Source organism: Triturus cristatus, chromosome 5_1, assembly GCF_964204655.1.
Source record: "Triturus cristatus chromosome 5_1, aTriCri1.1, whole genome shotgun sequence".
Classification (NCBI taxonomy): domain Eukaryota; kingdom Metazoa; phylum Chordata; class Amphibia; order Caudata; family Salamandridae; genus Triturus; species Triturus cristatus.
This window is the reverse complement of record NC_140587.1, coordinates 543,060,823-543,075,463: the sequence shown is the minus strand read 5'-3', so window position 1 is coordinate 543,075,463 and position 14,641 is coordinate 543,060,823. Positions and strand designations below refer to the sequence as shown.

General features: G+C 44.1%; 1 protein-coding gene across 1 annotated transcript in view; it reads right to left on the bottom strand.

Annotated features, from left to right (window-relative positions):
- Positions 1-14,641, bottom strand: part of JPH1 (junctophilin 1) — a 454,495-nt gene that overhangs the window by 425,013 nt on the left and 14,841 nt on the right. The window lies entirely within an intron of this gene.

The window sequence follows — 14,641 nt, the reverse complement described above, 5'->3', positions numbered from 1 at the left end:
AATAATAATATTTATTAATAATCCTTAAAACTGATTTATAGGTGGCATTTCAGCACTTTTAAAACAAGATATCACATAAGAAGGTCACTCTACGAGAAGCCACACAGCCCAACTAAGGACCTGTGGCATCCCTTCCACAACCTGCCGCCATCCAAACTCATTTCACGGGCAAGTTTCTCTTCTTGTTCATCGCATGCAGAAATAAACTCCATACAACTACATGTACCACACGACTGAGCCACACAACCAGCAGTAGCCGCTACAGAGACATCCTCATCACAACCATAATAACACACTCAATAGAAAATCCCAAGAGCAAATTTTTATACAGCAACATCCACCTGTCATAGGTAGCAGCACCACACGCAGACCTTACCCAACCACCTGGCAACGTAGTACACGAAGAGCTGACCAACTCTTCATTTGCAACCTTAAAGCTACATTTCGTGCAGCAAGCAGCAGCCCAGCTCGCCAAAGTAACAAAAATGTGTTAAATACTCATTTTGAAAAATCGGCACAGCTTACCCTGAAATGAGACTGGAATTCAAAGCCTCTTGCATTTCACATAAAGCTATCCTTGCAGGCCTCCAATCATATGTGGACACTAAATTACAAACTCAAAAGTGCCATGGTGTGGTAGCCCGTGATGCAAGCAGCAGCAAGGGAGTTAATAGTGTGCCTCTGTATTATGAACTGCAGAGGATGAAACTGGGGCGATTCAGCTCAGGACCAAAAGACTCCTTTTTACATCTGTACACTACTGTTAATTCTGCTTGTTTCCTTGAAAGAACTTGAAAAGGTAGCGAGTGGATTAGCATACCTATATGCTGCAGGGAAGACAATACCTGTTGCTACAATTGAGAGCCACCTTAGAAGCTTATCACATTACCATTATTAAAACGCATAAGTGTTTTTACTCTTCGAAAAAAGAGCTACTGGAATATACAGATATAGCTATCCTCTTCTTTGTCTTAAAATGTTATCACTGTGTCACTTAAAAGCTGTACTACTCCCTAGTTAAGAAAGTCACTTTGCACCTTTAAACAACCTACCCAACCTCAGTACAAGGTAGCATGGGGGACTCTGGCTAGCAAGAGGAAGCTCCGTAAGGCCCTAAGAGCGAAACGGTGAAGCGACAATGCACCATAGGGGCACGACGTCACAACCCTCTAAGCCACTCATAAGAAAAGTGTATGGGAGCAACACATCAAATGGATAGAAGGAGACTGGCGTAAAATCTTTTCCCTTCAAGGAAAAAGTCTGCCCTCTTTTGGAAATACATTAACCAACTCAGCAATCACAGCCAGTTTAAGGAGAATGGAGTAGCAGAGAGCATATGGGTCAACTACGTTAAACAAATCTATAGTGGTGAGTCGGGTGTAACTCAAGCTTCCTATACTCAGTCATCAAATCCTCAAGACATGCAGGATTCAGAAATTTTAGAAGCTGAAGTAATCGAAACCATCAAACAAATGAGGAGTGACGGTGCACCAGGAACCAATGGAATACCAGCAGCAGTTTTTAAATCAGACCAATCTTTTTGGGCAGGGCTCCTCATGCCGCTTTTTAACTACGCCTTTCTGACAGCCACAATTCCACTATCATGCCAGGGATGAATTCTTTATCCAATCTACAAAAAGGGTGACCGCTCAAATCCAGCAAACTATCAGTTAAAAGCACTATTGGACATTAAAGCAAAAGCCTTCCGCAAACCCAGTCAGGATTCAGATCAGACTGTTCAACAACAAACAACATAACAGCGCTGAGATATCTATTGTGGAGAGCCACTCAGGATAAGCAGTCACCTCTATTCTGCTGCTTCTTGGTCTACAGAGCGTTGTTCCATAGAGTTGACTGGGGAATTTTATGGTACAAATTAAATTCCTGGGGGATATCCCCCAAACTTCGTACAGCAATTCACTTCATCAGGTGACCTGGGTTAGAATCAAAACCAGCGCTACGACTGTAACTGCAAAAATTCCATCAAATAATGGCCTAAAACAAGGCTGTGCATTAGCCCCACTACTTTTAAATCTTTATACCGCCGATCTGCCACAATCCTTGGAAGGTGCAAGCCTGGTTACCCCAAGACTCAGGAGGTTACGCCTTCAGATCATGCAATATGCTGATGACATCATCGTCATAGACCAAACAAGAACAGGTCTACAAAGAGCCCTCAACGCCCTTAACAAGTACAACAGGAGGATCCAACTCTAGGTGAATCCGTCTAAAACCAAAGTAATGGTTTTCGGCAATCATCCACGAAAGAAATCCATGCTTTGGCAAATAGGTGAACAGCAAATCGCAACATGTACCAGTAACATCTACCTCAGTGTTTGGTTCAACACAAAGGCAAACCAAGCAGCACACCTCAAGCACCTTAGGTCCAAGGGAGCCGGGTTCACACATAGCCTGAAAAAAATTAAAATGCCAACTTCACAACCAAACAGCGGAGCCAATACTAAACGTCCTACGAGCTAAATTGCTGCCAGCACTATCCTATGGCCACCTAGCCTTTCCATGAAAAACGGGACCATGCCTAACAAACTGCCAAACAACGGCTTACAAGAAAATATTCTCCTTTCCTCAGCACGAAAGGAGGGCCAGGATGAGGCTGGAGCTGGGCCTGGTAAGTGCAGACCATCACTGTCTAGGAGACTTAGTGCAACATTTCATATGCATCCTGCGCACCCCAGTCCAATCCCTGAAAGCACAATTACAATACATATTTTCTGAGGAGCACTCCTGGCACTCACAGCTGCACTTAGCCACCGAAATAACAAACCTGTCTAATCAAAGCATTCCTTTTTTAATATGGCAAAGTACAATAAATGAACAAACCATTCAAGCATCGTATGAAAGAGATATTGAAAGGCTTCAATACAATCCCCTCTTTACAGCTCTGGATGTCTCGTACATCAAGGGGAAAGCACAACCATACTTTACCAAGCCCTCCAACCCCAGTCTCGTAACAAAATTACCTACATGTGGCTGCAAGCTCTCCCTATTTACGATGGTAACCCTCTCTGGGCACGAAGGGACGGGCAGTTATCGTGCAGACTTTGCAATTACGTTCTCGAGTCTCGGCTGCACCTGCTGTGCTGCTGCCCTCACCTTGCCAACGATTGACGCCGTCCTATAGACGCTGCAGGGAAGCATAAGATCTGTGCTTCACCAATACCACTGCTCAAACCCTTGCAAGATTAGGGAAATTCAATAAGAACATCCAAGCTGCACTGCACAAAGCCCAGCTGTACGAACACTGATAAAGGCCAGAGGAGTGCCACCTTTGGAGAGGACAATCCAAGTATTTACTAGACGCTTTTCACGACTTACCTCCTGCTAAACCTAATGAGCCTCACCATCCTACATGGACTGCCCAAGTTGTGCTTACACTTTTTGTCTTATTTTTATAGAAATAAGAAAGAAAAAAACCTCTCGATTTTAATGAATGTTTGTAACACTTTTTAGAGGTTTTTAATGAATGATTGGAAATTGGTACTTACGGGGAATGGGGTTACTCTGTTTCCCAACATGTAATGATTTTTATTAATCGAAAATGAATAAATGTACGAGTGGAACTTTGCACCTGGTAAACATACTTTTTAAGAGCTATTTTTACACTTCTATGAGTGATAAATATTTATTTTTTTGTATAGGACTCACGCCGTCACGAAGCAGCTTAAGAGCTCTAATATGAAGAGAATATTAGGATGAACTTCTGAGAACCATGGATGGAAAACTGCACATACACCTCATGGCACACCTTCTTCAAAATGATTTTTTTAGATATCTATAGCTTTCCAGGATCACCTATGGGCTTCACATCGGTTTCCACCATAAACTACAAGTAGGCAGACACCACAAATATTAGGAAAATGAGCCACTTCTTAGGAAAATGCAAATCTGGTAGTATTTTTTTTGTATGCAACTCTGTTCCTGAAAGCTGGGAAGAGGGTGATCTTAACAAATCAAACATTTCGTTGATATCAATTTTTAGGAAAAATATGCTCCTTCTTGCACAGCACTTTAACCCATTTTGCCCACAAATAAACAATATGTAGCTATATTTTGGCGATTTTGTCAGTTCCCTTCAGGAAAATCTACACACCAGGGTACCTTTAGAATCTCCAGGATGTTGGGAAAAATTGGACGCAAATTTAGCATGGAACCCTTTGGAATGTGTGCACATCCGCTGCCTTCTTCCTCTGGAAGGTTGGTCTTCACAACCATTGCTTCTGCAGGCGATTTCTGCACTTTCACAACCATTATCCTACCCATGGTAATAACATGCACTTCGTTCTATGGTAGGGCCTTAAAGTTCTCCGTTCAAAACCTTGCCTAGAGCATCCCTGGTTTCCAACCAATACAAATCCAGGCCTATACGGGACAAATGTACCCCATCATCTCTGAAGTACCCTAAAGCCTCAAATTTAATATCCGAGTGACAAATCCTGTCAAAGCTGATATCCCAGCAAAAACACACCATTTCCCGGTTAAAATTCCATCCCGCCCGGTCTATTGCCGCCATCTTTGCAACACCTCTCCAAGATCGTCACAGCACAAATTTCGTCCACTACAGAAAACCCCCAGCCCACTGCGCCTTAATTTCTAACTGGTCTCTCTTCATGGTCCTCATCAGCACTAACTCTTTTTCCCTGAGCAATTAGTTTTCTCCTAGGTGCAAAAGCAACACATCCGGACCCTGCGATCCGACCATCATATCATTTATGTGTGTAGAAGATCCTTCCATATTACACCTTTACCTTTCAAAGAGACTTGAAAGAGACGTTTGTTTAAACCCAAATTCGCCCCCTCTGCCCTGCTTGAGTTGCTGCCCATTTAATATACGTGTGGCTAACTATCCAAATTGATCACTTCCTCAGACGCAGGGCCCTCTTCTGCACCTTGAAAGAAACAAGCAAGCAGTAAGGGTCTCATCACGCTGCTTCCGCCGCGCTGCTCCCGACCTCCCTTTCCTGCACATGGCATTTATAACCACTCGATGACCAGCGGCCCCAGTGCATGATGTCCCCTTGAGCCCAGCCCTGATTAGCTGTTTCACACACTGCACCTATGCAAAAAGGAAAGTATGCCATAGCCAGCCGCCTGCAACCCCAACCTGGACAATGCTGCCCTAAGAAGAGCCAGCAACTGGTAAGCTGTCACCTGCCACCCTGAAAATGAGAGAATCCATCCCATTACACATCTCACAACGCTACGCCCAGCGCCTGCCCCATGAAACCGGACATGCTCTAGAAGTAGCCATTGCATTCATGATAACCCTCTTCCCCGGAGCCCTCTGATCACTTGTTGATGGCAAAACCACACCTCTCAACACCCCAAAGCCTGTATCACGTCTTCCCAAAAAGGGGGGTGGGGGGGGCACTCCTGGTCCCTCCCCCCAGTAGTATTGAAATCCGAAAGGCCCCAAAACATCCAGACCGTCCCTGTAGAATAGGCAGGGTTCTCCCACATCTCAACAAACATTGAGTAACTGCTGCAATACCTGGCGCAACAGCTTAGAAGATAGAGGGATGCTGACCCACCTCATCTGGCTCTGCTCCCATGCCCAACCCACCACAATGCTACAGCCCAGCTCCCCAGTAGATGAGGGGATATCCCCACAACACTTTTCCATGAAGGCTAACCCCGCCAGCTCCCAAGAATAGTCGCCCGTGACAGACCTTTCTCAATCAGCCCCAAAATGTATTGTACCACGTTTTCGTTCCTTGCCCGTCCTGCTTCCCTGCACTGCGCCCCGATGCCAAACTCCCCCCAAACTAGAATATATGCCCTGCATGTAGAGTCAGCCAAGGACATACTATCAGGTGCACTCTCCTGCGTTACCTACGGACCACAGAATCTTTGGCATGAGTGTCGGGTCACTTTCCGCATCCTTGGCTAACATACAGAATCTTCCCTACTGTGAACGTGACAAAGCATCCGCAGTGTCATTGGTCATGCCAGGAGCCTGCTGCGCTCTGAAAGTTATGTCATAGTGCAAACATCCCAGAACAAGCCCGCAGCAACTTCTGTACTTGTGTATCCCTGGCCAACTGTCTATCCGCCCCCTTCCCTACTGACATGTTGTTGACCCGAAATAACACCCGCCTGTGCGCCAACTCCATGCCCCAGAGGGTCACCGCTACCACTAAAGTATAGAGCTCCAAGAATGGAATGTTCCTGCCTCCATCGACCCAGGCAGCCGGCCATTGTTCTTAGCACCATCTGCCCTGCAGATACAAGCCAAAACGCCGGCCAGCACATCAGAAAACGTTTTGCACGTCCCAGTCGACAACCGGCTGCCTCACCAATGGAATACTTTTAAAGTCCTGAAAGAAAACGCACCACATCCTCAAGTCCGCCTTGACCCTCGCAGAAACCCGCACATGATGATGGGGGGGGAGAGCGGACCTTGAAAATTACTTTCCCAAACTTCTGCAGAATTACCTCCTCACCTGTACCACCCTGCACACAAAATTGAGATGACCACGCAAAACTTGCACATCTTCCACCATCACCTTTTCTTTTCTTAGCATACACATTATTAGAACCAGCATTTTTCCCTCTTTTGTCCTGTGGCAGCCTGGCTTCCATCCGCATAGAAGCAATCTCAATGCCCAAAACTGACAGCCTTGTATTGGTGCCCCACTGTTTCCTCCGGTGTCAGTGGCACTCCTAGGTCAACCCATGAGCTCCTGGAACCTTGCCAACATTCTCTGGCAGTCCGCCGAACCGGGTGCTTCCAACATGAAAAATCATCTAAATCGTGCGCCACCATCTGATGGTCCGTCTGACATAAGAACCACATTGCATTCAATTAACACATAGGATATAAAACAGCCCATTGGCAGTGCATTATCAACATACCATTTGCCTTCAAAATGCAAACCCAGTAGCTGGAAGTCCTCTGGGTGTACCAAAAGCAGCTGACAAGCTGACTTCCAGTCACATTTTGCTATCAACGCTCTCTGTCCCGCCGCCACCACCAGTGACATTGCCACGTCTACTAAAGAGTAGGATACCGAAGCTATCTTGACTGCAATGAAATTATTGACTGACAGGCTCTCCGGCCAGGATGGATGCTATATCAAACGAAACTCCTCTTCTTTTTGGGACTCACCCCAATGGGTGACACAATAGGGTCTTCCATAGGCCAGTCTAAAAACAGACCTGCCACACAGCCCTCATTAACCTCCTTCTCCAGCTTATCCCTCACTACGTGTCTATGCTCCATGGTCTAGCGCAAATTGTCAGCCCACCAACGCGTCCATGGCCTGTTGTACCCCACTGAAACCCCCCAGAGAAACCATTCCGCAACAATTCTGTCTCTTAAGGCAGCCTGCAGGACTCAAGCCCATATTCCAACCTCTCAAGAATAATCGGAGTACAAGCCATTCGCAGCAGGTTCCTGGCCCCTTCTATCCCCTCTCTTTGCCACAAATTGCTGCTGATGACCACCCTGTCCTCCCCCCCCATACTGTTGCATTGACCCGAGTCATGGTAGTTGACAAGGGGGTGTCTGCCTGCAGATTTCGAACATTTGTGTCAGAATTTACAATACTTATGCGTACACGTCCCTTCATTAAAATCCCAGCATGACCCTCCTGACCCCGGCAGTGGCTTCAAAAGTTCTTCCACCCCTCCCCGGGTGTGATACTCCTTAAAGGTTGGGCTATACACTATTGTCAGGCCACGTGTCATGAAAATAGCCTTACCCAACTTCAGGACCCCTATGGTGTGGTGCCACAAATCGGAATAGAGTTTTCCCCATTACCATGACATGGAAGCAGGGGGGAAACAGGGGGATTGTGGCAGGAAGGGTTGGGAGGCCTGGGCATTGCCTAGGATGTGGGAAGGGGGCGGAGGAGCAGCCCTTATACTGGAAGGGGGTTGGGGAAGTGGAGGAGAGGCCGGATCGGTCTGGCCTGGAGATATTTGAGCATTGGGAAGAAGCAGCTGAAGGGAGGGAGTGGGATACTGTGGCCTGCCTTGATGACAATTTAGGCAGGGGAGAATCGCTTCAATGGGAAGCGCCCAGGAAGGGGAGGAGGTTTCCCGCGGAGGTGGATAGGAGGCCCGGAGGGGGTGTGGGAAATGGCGTCTGCAACAGTCGCGGCTATGCTGGTATGGAGTGAGTGGATGATAACCACGAGGGAGAGGGCCTGGTGGACAACGCTGCAAAAAAGATGACAAGCCGATGGCACCTGGTATCCCAGGCAGTCTCCCATCCAGGTACTAACCAGGACCTACCCTGCTTAACTTCTGACCAAAATTACCACAAATACAGCCTACCAGCCACCAGGTCACCTGAACCTAAAATGGTAGCTGGTAGCTCAAAACCACACTATACATAATGTGCTGGGATATTTTTGGAATATAATGTAGCCCAACACGAAATGACAGTCAGTGGACTGTACCACCCTCCCAATCTGCCCGGGTGGCAGGCTTCCCTGCGGGAAGCTGCCCCCATTGACGTTTCCAATGAAAGTGTACATTTCAACGATCCTCCGCAGACTTGGCTTTTTTCGCCAAAACACATTTGATAAAACATTAAATTATGAATATTGTTATAGAACAACATGTCTGTATCAGTCCTGTTTGAAAGATAGTTCACACTTTAATAATTACAGCTGCCTTTTGTATCTTTTTCATGCATACTAATTTCCAGGTAGAATTTTTACTTGCATACACTACTGCATTTTTATGCAGGTCGTCAGTGGCTTGGTGCACATGCTCCATTACACGAGGGTTTCAAATAACATTAAATAAATGAGCTTGCAGGCTGACCAGAAATAAATCAGTAAAAAAAATCACTAAGGCTTGAGTGTAAATGTTACATGTGACAGGACATACGGGTGAGACGACCTGGCAGGCGTGGGATAGTAGTAACCCAGGTAAACCACGTTTGAATCTGTAAGTAAAGAAGCCTTTTTAAGTTAGTAATATACTCATATTATTCACCTTCTCCCAAGCCCTCTCTACAATGAGAAGCAATTGCGTGCCCTAAAATAACTATAACTTGCGCCCTCACAGTGCACTTATAATTTAGGAATTACCTCCCATATTACAGAACACATGACATTTTCAACATCATCATTGATAACATCACCCACGGCAACATCTGAAATGATATCCTTGATGACAGCACTGTGCATGGCGGGAGCGCAAGTTATAGTTACTGGAGATAACTATAACTTGTGAATGTCAGTAAAACTGCATGTTTTAATTGACATTTTCACCTTACTATAACATCCTTTTAACCTTTGTGTTTTTTAAGTGACATTATCTCCTCCCCCTACATGTACACAAAAGGAGCAGACTCCAGAAGACTGCCAAGCTAATCGTAAAAATGGACTATTCAATCAACACTACCCCGCAGTTGATGTGACTGATACCTGCAAAAGAAACCCACTAGAGCAGGCCTCGCATAGGGAAATAAAATGAATATGGAGCATATAGCAAAAGATTAAGTAAAACGTATAATGTACTCTCAATTCGGCTGAAGAGTCATCCAATTTTGTGGCAAAAGAACAAAAAACAGAAAGTGATTTCTGGGATCCATCTTAGGTGTATGTTTTGGCTGGCTACACAAACAATATCTATGAAGACAGAAGCTCACTCATGGAGCAAGGACTGTGGGGAAGACGGACGAGGAGGTAATGTTGCAGGCCTTAAAAAATCTACTGGCTCACTAGCTATGGCAAGTCAGATTTTACAAGGTGAACTATTTCTAGAGCCTACTGGCATGATCTGGCGAGAGACGTCGAGCTGGCAAAGAACACATGTTCTGTTCATCCAGACAGTGAATGAGCAATAAACATGCCTTCAAATCTTGTTTTTATCTTTTCACATTTGCTGTGTGTTCAAAGACAGGTCAAATGTCAGCTTAGGTGCTTCTAATGTTTTCCTGAGGATTGGTGTTTATTTTTCTTTCTCTGGCTACAAAGTTAGAGGATTTGGAAAATGAACTTTCTGAAAATAATCATGCTGGGCACACAACAATCATATAGCTTGTAAATTAATAGTACACATAAAATATATGTAGCTAGGAAAATACTTTTTTGTAATTCTGAAGTGAGATGGAGACAATGATTTTACTTGGATCAAAACAAATCAGAATACTTTGTGATGTGCAAATGACAAATATTTGCTGAAACTCGATTTCCACACATTGTACGCTACATGATTTTATCAGTAAATCTTCATGGGAAGGTTTGTGGCCATTTCAAAGGAAAATGTCTGTAACATCATGCTTTAGTAATATATATATATTTGAGTTTTTAAAAATGAACTGAGAATATATTTCTGCCCCTGCCCTAATGACAATGCTATTAGTGAACTAAGAGCCAAGTAAGGGGTCATGTGTACCCTATATGTGGGCTAGATTTTTATTATACATGGAGCAAAGCTTTAGCTTAATAAATCAAACAACAGTTTTTTGTACAGCAGACATGCTGAACTTACATTTTTGAAGATGCTCTTGTTTGTAATAATGAAGAAAAGGGCTACTCAATTAAGTGAAATATTTGCCTAGGATCACATCGTTTGGGATGAGTTTATGTGTTAAGCGCATTACAGTTTGGCCGAGTAGATTATTCAAGTTACTAGATCTGCTGGTCTGGTAATATTTTTCAGACTTTTCAAGCCCTGTGTTAATACTAAGAAGTTGAAATCCATTACTGAGATAAAAACAAATTCTGTATTATAAAAAGACAGGCAGGGGGATTCTTGATTTGTAGACCAGCAAAGGGGTAGCATAGCAGACTTATGCTGACGGCCTCCAAGGTGCATTAGTAAAAGAAAACAAATGCAGCACCTCCTTTACTGCACATCTCCACACATGGAATGAAAGAACTAAGATTTAAAAGAAATAGCGCTAAACTATCAACTATTGGGGAAAGACAAAGGAGATCTTCCAATTGCCACATTGGCTCGTGCAGCCTAACCTTTTTAGGTCTCGCCTTGTCTCAGCGAGACCTAAAGTAATCTGTATGTTGGGTGAAACTCAGTGTATTTTGTTATAGCGCTTGCGATTTGTTCAACTGTGGCATTACTGTTGTTATCTTTCTTTTTGTTGGCTGTTGAACCTATATATAACTTCCGTGTAGTCCAGAAGCAGCGGCGCCTAACAACAGTTTTCGTCCGCTCGCACTGGTTTTCTAATCAGGTGTGTTATTTGCTGAATAGGGTTCCACAACGGCGGCCATATTGAAATGTTAGCTTGCCAGTGAAGGTAGGCAATTAGAACTATATTTGAAAGTGGAAATCGTTCTCATTATACTACAATGGGTTTCAGATGATTGATGACGATTAATTTAGTCGGTTGCACAGTTTTCTTTCTTTTGTTTCGCGTTTAAATATTACCTTATCCCTCTTGAAAGGGATTTTTTAAAATCGCTCGATCTGTAATTCAGAGCAGCGCAGGATCAGAAAGAACAAGGACATGCTTTGTTGTTTACATTGGAAATCTATCAAACTGAGACCAAGCTCATTGGCTCGGAAGCGCTGTGACGTCATCCCGTACTACGGTGAAAGCAGAGGTTGCGGGTCTCTGCGTTTGTTGTTGCTTGGGGGTATCAGCAGTGCATCACGTCTTTCCCGGTGAAACAAACTCAGGAGCTAAGGTCGAGTGCAGAGAAGGACTGACATATTTTAAAATAATTAATTCTCAGACAGTCTAGACTTGTGTCCTGTAAGTTGCAGTTGCTTAAGGTACACACACAGGATGTCTGCTTTGCCCATTCTCCTATCGGATTTTCAAGTTACACAGGACAACGATAAATCTGCCTTTTAAAAAAAGCTACAATTTTAAGATTTGGCCGCAGGGACTTCCGAATTCCAAAAATTGCTTGTCTTCTTGACAGCATCACGCACCATTCCGTCAACACCAGCCCTGGATGTGGTTGCTAGGCGGCGGCTCTGATGTGTCAGAGGGGCCTCTGATTTGCCAAGCCGCTGCAGACACATAGTAAGAGGTCCTTTTCAGCCTATCGGCACGTGGGACCACAGCACACCGACGGAACTAGTTGTGTTATTTTATTGGCATGAGTTTAGCGCTGCCTACAATTTTAATCAAAACACACAAGATTTTTGTGGCATTGTAGTTCATCCCCCGACCAGAGCGCTCTTTCAGGTGGACTGGGGATGCCATCAAGCGATTGAGTCTGTTCTTTGTCGTGTGGTTGTGTGAGGTGAGTTCAGTTAGTATAGTGCAGCCCTTGAAATGGAAAACGTAAAGTGCAGGTGCCCTGTACCCGTGCTTGTTTCTAAGACGTGTCCGTACTCTCTACTTTAAAGTATAGCACAATCTGCTCAGACCTGCAGGTACGCTCCCTATCAAAATAAAACAAGCATTTGCAATGCAATAGGTCTCGCATTTACACGAGTTCAAGCTATTGGTGTTGTAAATGACAATGCCTTTTATTTATGCTTTAAAAACGAATCAATAATAAAAAGCATTGTTATTTGCAATGTCAATAGCTCAAACTCGTGTAAATGCGAGATCTATTGCATTGCAAATGCTTGTCTACATCTTGGAAACAGGCAACTTGGAGGGAGAGCTTCTCAAGCAGTATGTAACACAGCCCACTCACAAAGGAACAATTTCCTAATTGGTTACTACAGTGCTGAAACAAAAACCAGACAGCGAAGTAACCATAAGCAGAGGCAAAAAACAACATACCAAAAGCAAACTAGTCGAAATGGAATGGAAAAAAAAGGTACACATCAGGATAAACAAAAACAAAAATCGCAGCACCATTACAAAGAAAAACAAATACCTCCAACTATAAAACCAGACATTTAAAGTAACAATATAAAATCAGCTTCGCAGATGGGAAATGAGGCCTTACACCCCAAACATAAATCGAAGGTTATATCTGAATGCCTTCAATGCAATAAAACGCGTTGGGTTGTGTGGGAAAATTAAAGGAGAAAAATAGATTAGATTGTCAACGAGTATCACACCAGGAACGAGGCTGGGTGGAGTTGGGCTGAAGTGAAAACTTCAACGATGACTGCATGTCTTAAGGAACTATTTCCTGTTTACAGACAATTTTGAAAAACAATTATTTGCTCTGCTTATATGCTGCCGCCAAATATTTCAGTACTGTATGTTTAAATGTGATGTGTTTTGCACTAGAATGTGGCAAAACTCCAGGGAATACCTTAATGAAGGAACGATGCATTAGGACAGCTCATGCCAAATACCCATGGCGCTATCTGCCATTATGGCCAGAGGGGCTCTGCCCCCTCAATTTTGCGAAGTATAATGTGTGTCTGTGAGGCTGAGCAAAGAGCAGTCCGACAGACACACCGTGTCAGGCAGCCAGGTGCTTTGCGCTCTCTTAACTGTGCAGGCGCCTGGCAGTCTAAGCCAGGTTTTGCTGCACTCAAGATTTCACTGCCCAGGAGTGACCACATCAGCCCAGCAAAGTCTTGTGAAAGCCTTCCCGTTATGATGAGGGAAGCGTCGCCCATAGACTCCGATCTGGAAGCTTCAGATTTAAGCCCTGAACTGCCCACTACTGTCTGCCTATCAGTGATGCCTCGTCACAGAGTGGGGTGGGAGTCAGCAACTCTCACTGACCCCATTCCACTCTGTGACAAGTTGGAGAATGTACTCCTCTGGGTGACCCACGACAAGGTCAGCTAATGAGAGCAAGTGGTGAACTCTTCTAGTTGTTCCTTCCCTCCCCAAAACATTATGGTGCCTTTTGCTTCCCCTCCCACCACAAGCTGCAGCCCTGGAACTGCATTTTTAATGTTAAAATTTGGGTGCATGTATGGCCATACGCGTCCGTGTGGATAGTTGTGTGCTGTAAGTGTGTGAGCATGGGTGTTTGCCTGCCTGTGCCAGCCTCACTATTGTTTATTATTGCGAGCCATCACTACCTGATACAAAGCAGAAGATTTACAATGCGCCTTCCATAAGCAGAGATATTCAGTGGAATACTCCTCAAAGTTAGTCTTATATAGATACACTGGAATGGTACACGCTGTTGGAGTAAGTGCAAGATTAGTCTGTAGGATTACTAATACTTGTAATGCACTGTATACATTTCAAGATTTTTTTCCCTGAAAAACAGTGTGATGGGCAGATATCTCCTCCCAAATAAATTCTTCTGGTTACTAGGATATAAAATAATAAAGATGTTAAAAAGAATTGTCTTCGTGCACAACTCACTTTGATCCTATAATCGTAAGATTCGTGCTGAAAGGTCCGACGATCAACCATTGCTAGAATGACTAACACAATTTCCAAGCCTAAACCTAGGGCCCAGGGTATGTAAAAACGTACATGATCTCAGAAGAACAGAAACAAAAAATGTGCGATTTCTCCGCCACTTGAAAAATAGGTTTTGACCTAAACTGTATTACGTAAGGTAATGTACTTTGCCACTCACCGAGGAAACTAACTTGCATTGTTTTTGAAGTTTGTTTTCACAAATGGGATCAAATGAATTTAACACAAATTTTCGAACGTGAAAGCCAGGGGCAGCTACTGAAACGAAATCAGAATAATTCATGCTGTATTAGGCAATCAGCTGTAACATGACAAAAGCAACGCGCTTCATTTATGCCTACTGAAAAATCGTACTAAATATTACAAGTCAACAAAAGCTATTCAATCCAG